The 9,142-nt window shown below is 41.2% G+C and overlaps 1 non-coding gene across 1 annotated transcript; it reads left to right on the top strand.

Annotated features, from left to right (window-relative positions):
• Positions 1-5,532: 5,532 nt before the first annotated feature.
• LOC147277683 (small nucleolar RNA R71) lies at positions 5,533-5,639 on the top strand. The gene has a single exon (XR_015124140.1). It is a non-coding gene; the product is annotated as a small nucleolar RNA R71 (small nucleolar RNA).
• Positions 5,640-9,142: the final 3,503 nt, after the last annotated feature.

Here is a 9,142-nt window from a genome sequence, read left to right as displayed (position 1 = left end):
GTTTAGTGTCTTTGACTATTTCACAGCTAAACCTAACAGATAAACTAGATGCAATTACCCTAAGGTGGCCAGTCAAAGGATGCAAACAACTAGTGACGGGGGTTTTAATAGATAGTGGAAATTTAATATGTGCAAACATCAAACTAACAGACCAAGAGACGGATAAACGATTTGTTAAAGCATACGAATCCATTAATCGACCTACAATTAACATGCAAGATAGAATAACTAACCTACATAATTAAATAAAACAAATAAAAGAAAACAGCAACAAATAAATGAAATCCCAATTCATGATTGTTAACGGAAATCAGAAACGCAAACTAAACAAACTTAGAAACATAAACTAAACAACTAATTTAAAGTGCATAAACTAAATGAAATCAGAGACGCAAGACACACAAGATTAAACGCATGCACTAATTAAAAATCAGAAACTTAAAGTAACTGAAACAACTACACAATTAAATTAGATTACATAAATGAAATTGCATAAACAAAAATAGCTAAATAAATTCAGAACCAAAGCTATAAAAGAAATAAAGAGACAATTAAATAAAACAACAAATTAATTAAATAAAATAAGTAACATAATCCAACAATAAGAATAGAAACTAGAATGAAAAGGAAAACAAAAATCAGAGGTGCAACAAATGGGGGCTGCGGCAAGGAGAGAAGAAGAAGGAGGCACCTAGCACAAGCAATTGGCTCACGGCAAGGTGAGCTTGGGCTTGTGGCAGCGGGTGATCCTTCCCTCTCAATGTCACGCCACCCTCTCTCTAAACCTCTCTCTGAAATTGGCTCACCTTACAAGAAAATAAAAGTCTCAAACTAAAACCCTAAAACAGAAAAATAAAGCTAGGAGGGAGAGAGTGATTTCGGCTGGAGTGTGGGTGAAAGAATGAATGCCTCAAAGTCTGAATGGAGGGGGTTTAAATAGGAGAAGCTTCCTTGAGAGGCAAGGAGGCTGAAGCTTGCGGCTGCTAGGGTTTTCCTTTCCTAGTTGCTTGCGGCTTCAGCTAGGGCTAGCTGGACTAGGCCTTGCGTGTTGGGCTGCTTGGGTTTGGGCTTGAGTGGCTCACGCCTAGCCTAGCTAGGGTCCCTCCTTGGAGCATGGGCTGGTAGTCTTGGGCTTTGGGCTTGCATGTTGGGCTTCCATGTTGGGCTTCAGTAGCTTGCACAAGATGGGCTAGGGTTTCACTCCATGGGCTTCCATCTTGGGCTTGTCACCTTGGGCTTGCGCATGGCCCTTTGTCTTGCTAGGGTTTGCATGGCATGCATGCGCATGCATGGGTGCCATCTACCTCCTTGCGTGTGGCTTTTGGGCTGCTAGGGTTTGGGCCCATGCATGTGCATGCATGGCCCACTTGGTTCGGCATCCCTAGGGCCCATGGGCCCTCCACTTTTGACTTCCCATTTTGCCCCTCATTTCTATTTGAATTCAAATTCATTTCTTCCCTCCATTCATTTCCATGGATTTCCACCACCTTCTGGAAGCTTCTGGAACCTTGAAAAACATTTCCTGGTGCAACTAGGATTTCTTGCAAATGAGAGACTCCTTATCCGTTTCGACTTCTCGTAATGACCATATTGCCCCTGGGGTCTCCTAGTGTCACTAGGACTCCTTTCCCTAGTTGGGTTAGGTTTCCTAGTTCAACCAGGATTTCCTGTTCGAATAAGGATTTCACATTTCTGGCTCCGCAATGATGGTTCTGGACTTGATGTTTCCTAGTGTGACTAGGAATCCTCATTTGACTAGGATTTCTGCACTTTTCCTGGTTTGACCAGGATTTCACTCGTTTTCCTGGTTTGACCAGGAAATGTCCCAAAATGGCTCCATTTGCTCCTTTTTCTCATTTCTGCTTCATTTGACCTGAAAACACAAAAACAAGACAAGAAACACAAAATAGCGAGTTCTAACACTCTAGGTTAAGGAATTAGTATCATAAAGTGATGCAAAATGCACACTCATCACACCCCCAAACTTAGATTTTGCTAGTCCTCGAGCAAATAAAGGAAAGAAAAGACTCAAAACTGACTCCAACATCCCAACAACTGAATTCATGCGCACAACCATTAATCACATAAGAAAGCAAGGCATATAAATGGTATTCTTCAAATTCTAATAACATTTCAAATAACATACCTCGCTCCTCTATTGTCATATAGGCCATCCTTGACACAAATCCAAGTATTAGACAAACAAGACTAAATCAATACATACATAATAGATTCAACTCCAATCCTCACTATGGCATACTCTCAATGATAAACACTCAAGAATTGGGTTGATATGTGCACTCAAAAGTATATGTGAGAGGAAATATGTAACAAAAGCAATTAGCTCACATATGTACATGAAATAAAGGCACATTTAGAAAGAAATACTGATCTCATGAAAAGAATACAAATGCTTGAAATAGAATCAATAACCATAGGCTCCCTTCTTAAATAGACTCCACATAAGTATAATACACACCTCTTGAGATCAGCTAGGGCTTTAAATAGGGTTGTAATGAAGGCTTAGGCTAGGATAGGGTATTGAAATGAAAAGGAAAACACAAAGGGCTAGTTTCATGGAATTGCAAGCATCAATAGAACATTCTGAGGTACACTTTGCTTCTTTGCACTTCATAGCTTACTTTGAACTCTTTTTTGCTCATTTTTTTTTTTTTCTTTTGAAACCGTCCCATCTCTTTTCTTTGATTTCTTTTCTTTTTCTTTCCTTTGGGTACGGCATACATACTTTTCTAACACATTTTTGTATAAGCTATGCATTTTCACTTCTTTTTCACCTCAATCAACATATAAACAACTTGCAACACCATAAAAAGGGTAAAACGGATGAAAGGGGTGGTACACCCCCAAACTTAGGGTTTGGTATGGGGTAACAAAGAAAACGGCTTAAAAGGCTCAAAATGGGTAACTAAGGATAAAACATGTAATGGGTAGGCTTTCAGGCTATGGGGTACACAAACAGGGCCTAAATTCATTTCTCAAGAGTTATGCAAATACGGCATGCTTTGTGTACACAAGAAGAGAGTTCTAGCTCATTGATTCAAGATTATGCATATTCCAAGCAAATGACCAAATGAAAGACAATGAGATCAAAACAACGACTTATATGACAATGATAGAATCAGAGTGGCGCGCAACACTCAAGAATTGAAGAACAGGGCTCAAAAGCTCACTTAGGTCATGCAAGTCTACTCTATTATGCATATAATCATTAGTAATGCTAATCACAACCTAAATTCATATCAACAAGGCCAAATGACATAGAATTGCAAGATATGTTATGGAACACTATTAGAATGAAAAGAACACCAGGTATACACACAATACTAAAACATGCTCATAACAACCATGCACACTCAAATCAATTAGTTGGGGACTCAAAACGACCTGAAACAACCAAAATGACTCAAAAACTTTTTGTTTTTAAAACAATGTCGCACACTTCAAAAGAATCACATCCATCACTAAGGTGAATGAGATCTAATGAAAACGTGCATTTTGATGTGGGTTTTGACACCCTAAGTTTAAAAACACAAGAAAAAGTTTTTTCCTAACCTAAAAACACCTAAAAACACTAAAAACGAAATTTTTTTTTTTTTTTTCTTTTTTTCTAAAAACACTCAAAAACACTTAAAACACTTTAAACACTTGTTTTAACCTAAAAACACTAACAATTGACAATTGCCCTTCCCCCCACACTTAAATGATACATTGCCCTCAATGTATATGAAATAAATGCATGAATGATCAAATTAAGCAAAACGGGAAATTGCAAATATCCAAAACCAAACAAACACACCAAAATGAAAAATTGTTTTATGAAGCGAAATAAAGAAACTGTTTACTTGCGTACGCAAGCGTGGACACTCCAAGGGTAGGCGCGGCCTCCTTGGTCCTCGATGACTCCTCCTCCATTATTCGAAACAAAAAACTTGGGTTGCCTCCCAATAAGCGCTTGTTTTTCTGTCTTCGGCCTGACATTGCCATCTCCTTTACTTGCGTCCTTTCCTCTTCCTCTTTTTGCCATTACTACTCTCGGCACTCCCTAGGAACGAACTGAAGAAGCTCTCCATCTCTGACTTCTCCTCTCCATAAAAAGTGATCTCCTCGTTTTCTGGCATCTCGGAAGTGAGCAAATACACCTCTTGCTTGGTGTAGTACCGAATCTTCATGGTGCTCTCTAATGCTTTGTACTCCATGTTAGAGGTGCACAAAAATGGTCTCCCAAGAATAATAGAGACGTCGCCCGGAATTGTCGGCACATCTAGCACTATGAAATCAGAGGGGATTAGTAATTTACGACATTTAACCAAAACATCCACAAGCATACCACAAGCTTTTTGGGCTGAAGAGTTGGCGAAGCGAATGTCCACATCAAACGGTTGCAAATCAGCCTCCTCAAATCCAAGCCTCTCGAACACAACCAGCGGCATGACATTGATAGCTGAGCCATTGTCAACTAAGGCATTGGTGATCTTATGCTCCCCTATGCTGCATGGTATGACTAACGAGCCAAGATCCTTCTTCTTGCTTGGAAAAGATGCAAAGAGATAACCACAAATCTCCCTAGGAACGTTGTGACTATGCCCTTGCTCCTCAACCTTCTTCTCAATAGACTTCAATTCCCTCATGGTTGCTGGAAATTTGGTGATGTCAATGTCCGGAATGAGGGGAATCACACGTGTATCAGCTTTCTCCTCTATCATTTCTGGATCCTCCTCTTCCTCACTATCCATGATCTCAATCACCTCCTTAGTCTTGACCACTCTAACTCTTTTTCTTGGAGTAGTCCTCAAAATAGCATTTACATGCTCCTCATTCTTCGGGTTGACGATGGGCTGACTTGGCAACTTCCCCTTCTCTCTCTGACCCAAAGTAGTGGCAATCTGACCCATTTGACTCTCCAAGTGTGCAATAGCCTTCGAATTGGCTTGCATCTGCTGCTCGGTACGGTTCATGAAGGCATTGGTGCTTTGGGCAAGGGAAGTGGTGCTTTGAGCAATCTGAGCAATCTTGTCCTCCAAACTAGACCTCTCGGCATTAGGGTGCACATACGGCTTGTTGGTGCTCCCACTAGCTTGCTGTCCATTGTTGTTGCTCCACCTGAAATTAGGGTTGTTCTTCCATCCAGGGTTATAAGTGTTAGAAAATGGATCATATGGCACCCTAGGATAATTCCCAACCTGGTTCACTTGTTCGACGTCACCCCCTTGTCCTTGCGCACTCATCATCTTCTCTTGAGCCATAGATAACTTCTGCACCATAGTCTTGATTTCCATAATCTGTCCCTCCATGGTGTTTGGCACATCAGCTACCTCATACAACCCTCTCTTTGGTCCTCCTCTTGCACGATTGGAATCCCATTGTTGAGAACTCAAAGAAAGCGACTCAAACAATTCTGTAGCCTCATCCTCCGTTTTGGACATGAATGCACCACCACATGCCGAATCCACCTTGGCTTGGTCTCTCTCCAACAATCCCTGATAAAAACAACAAATCACATACCAAGGAGATAGGTTATGGTGTGGGCAGCTAGTAAGTAACTCATTGAATCTGTCCCAAGTCTCATGGAATGGTTCGTCCGGCTTTTGCACAAATCCAAGGATCTCCTTCCGAATCGAATTAGTCTTGGAAATGGAATAGAACTTGTTCAAAAACTTGCTCGAAAGATCATCCCATGTCGAAATGGAACCACTGGGCAGCGAATACAACCACCTCTTTGCCTTGTCCTTAAGCGCAAAAGGGAACATCCTCAAACGGTACTGATCGGCATTCAGGCCCCTCAATTGTGCGGCTTCACAAACCCCAGAAAACTCCTTCAAAAAGTGGATCGGATCCTCCCCATTCAGCCCATGGTAGCTCGGCAACAAATGAATCTGACCACTCTTGATTTCGAAATCAGTGGCTATAGTGGCATACCGAATGCACGATGGTTGAGTGGGCAGCGAAGGCGCTGAAAAGTGGCTCAGGGGCTGCGGCACCATCTCATTTGCTTCAGCCATGTCGACACTCTCAGTCTCTTCACTACTCGAAACTGATGCACTAGGTTGCGGGCTGACTTGTGATGCACCTAAAGCTTCGTTCTTGAGCCTCTCCAACCTAGCAACAAGTTCAGGGTTCATAAAACACACCTAATCAAGAGAAAACACACAATCAGTAGAAAGAATGCGTATAAAGGCATGGCATTTATTAAAAACTAAAAATTAACAAAAACTGAAATCTAACTAATATAACCTAATTCTAATGACTAATTACACCAATTCATTGATATTAGACACCATTCCCCGGCAACGGCGCCAAAAACTTGTTGATGTGTTTTCTTAGAATAAAATAAACAATTATCTCATTCTAAGTTTACTCGCAAGTGCACGAATCGCATCAGTAGCAAAGCGTACAAGCACGAGGTCGATCCCACAGGGAATGGTTAATATACAACAAATCAGTGCAAATAATCACTAGAATAACTAAATGGGGGGTTTTGGAAGATGGAAACACACACACACATCACCACACGCACACACACTTTATTCTATCTTGCAATGTTAATTTTCAGTCTCAAATCAGATAAGCATACAATAACCATCCAAGGCTAATGACAGTTAATTTGAACACAACATATTAAAGTTTGACAGCTAAAAAGGTTTGGCTAGTTACTTTCTCGCCATTGTTCTCCTAATGCATAAACTAAGAGCTTCTTGGGCCTTCCTTAGCTAGTTAACCTACATGTTCCCTAGTTCAAGCTAGGGCAGCTGTTACCCATGCAGGAGTCATTAAGTTTTATGAGAACGTCAAACATGCACAACATATAAGCTTTGACTATTTCCTTATAGTGGTCGCCCAACCCCACTACCAAGAATAATCCCTTATTCCCTTGTTACTTGTGGTTTAGTGTCTTTGACTATTTCACAGCTAAACCTAACAGATAAACTAGATGCAATTACCCTAAGGTGGCCAGTCAAAGGATGCAAACAACTAGTGACGGGGGTTTTAATAGATAGTGGAAATTTAATATGTGCAAACATCAAACTAACAGACCAAGAGACGGATAAACGATTTGTTAAAGCATACGAATCCATTAATCGACCTACAATTAACATGCAAGATAGAATAACTAACCTACATAATTAAATAAAACAAATAAAAGAAAACAGCAACAAATAAATGAAATCCCAATTCATGATTGTTAACGGAAATCAGAAACGCAAACTAAACAAACTTAGAAACATAAACTAAACAACTAATTTAAAGTGCATAAACTAAATGAAATCAGAGACGCAAGACACACAAGATTAAACGCATGCACTAATTAAAAATCAGAAACTTAAAGTAACTGAAACAACTACACAATTAAATTAGATTACATAAATGAAATTGCATAAACATAAATAGCTAAATAAATTCAGAACCAAAGCTATAAAAGAAATAAAGAGACAATTAAATAAAACAGCAAATTAATTAAATAAAATAAGTAACATAATCCAACAATAAGAATAGAAACTAGAATGAAAAGGAAAACAAAAATCAGAGGTGCAACAAATGGGGGCTGCGGCAAGGAGAGAAGAAGAAGGAGGCACCTAGCACAAGCAATTGGCTCACGGCAAGGTGAGCTTGGGCTTGTGGCAGCGGGTGATCCTTCCCTCTCAATGTCACGCCACCCTCTCTCTAAACCTCTCTCTGAAATTGGCTCACCTTACAAGAAAATAAAAGTCTCAAACTAAAACCCTAAAACAGAAAAATAAAGCTAGGAGGGAGAGAGTGATTTCGGCTGGAGTGTGGGTGAAAGAATGAATGCCTCAAAGTCTGAATGGAGGGGGTTTAAATAGGAGAAGCTTCCTTGAGAGGCAAGGAGGCTGAAGCTTGCGGCTGCTAGGGTTTTCCTTTCCTAGTTGCTTGCGGCTTCAGCTAGGGCTAGCTGGACTAGGCCTTGCGTGTTGGGCTGCTTGGGTTTGGGCTTGAGTGGCTCACGCCTAGCCTAGCTAGGGTCCCTCCTTGGAGCATGGGCTGGTAGTCTTGGGCTTTGGGCTTGCATGTTGGGCTTCCATGTTGGGCTTCAGTAGCTTGCACAAGATGGGCTAGGGTTTCACTCCATGGGCTTCCATCTTGGGCTTGTCACCTTGGGCTTGCGCATGGCCCTTTGTCTTGCTAGGGTTTGCATGGCATGCATGCGCATGCATGGGTGCCATCTACCTCCTTGCGTGTGGCTTTTGGGCTGCTAGGGTTTGGGCCCATGCATGTGCATGCATGGCCCACTTGGTTCGGCATCCCTAGGGCCCATGGGCCCTCCACTTTTGACTTCCCATTTTGCCCCTCATTTCTATTTGAATTCAAATTCATTTCTTCCCTCCATTCATTTCCATGGATTTCCACCACCTTCTGGAAGCTTCTGGAACCTTGAAAAACATTTCCTGGTGCAACTAGGATTTCTTGCAAATGAGAGACTCCTTATCCGTTTCGACTTCTCGTAATGACCATATTGCCCCTGGGGTCTCCTAGTGTCACTAGGACTCCTTTCCCTAGTTGGGTTAGGTTTCCTAGTTCAACCAGGATTTCCTGTTCGAATCAGGATTTCACATTTCTGGCTCCGCAATGATGGTTCTGGACTTGATGTTTCCTAGTGTGACTAGGAATCCTCATTTGACTAGGATTTCTGCACTTTTCCTGGTTTGACCAGGATTTCACTCGTTTTCCTGGTTTGACCAGGAAATGTCCCAAAATGGCTCCATTTGCTCCTTTTTCTCATTTCTGCTTCATTTGACCTGAAAACACAAAAACAAGACAAGAAACACAAAATAGCGAGTTCTAACACTCTAGGTTAAGGAATTAGTATCATAAAGTGATGCAAAATGCACACTCATCACCTACTAGTGTTACTCTTCAATTGGCAGATCGTTCAGTTAAGGTTCCAAAAGGTGTGGTTGAAGATGTGCTGGTCCGGGTTGCAGATTTGATCATGCCTGCTGATTTTATCATTCTTGAAATGGAGGACACCCCAATTAGAGGGAATGAGCTACCGATCATATTGGGAAGACCGTTCATGGCCACAGCGAACACCAAGATTGATGTGAGTAATGGGAAGTTGACAATGTCTGTACTTGGTGAAACAGTTGAGTTTGATGTTTTTGGT

The sequence above is a fragment of the Dryas octopetala genome, chromosome 8 (assembly GCF_963921425.1).
Source record: "Dryas octopetala chromosome 8, drDryOcto1.1, whole genome shotgun sequence".
NCBI lineage: Eukaryota > Viridiplantae > Streptophyta > Magnoliopsida > Rosales > Rosaceae > Dryas > Dryas octopetala.
Note: the sequence above shows the minus strand (reverse complement) of the source record. Positions and strands in the feature narration are given on the sequence as shown.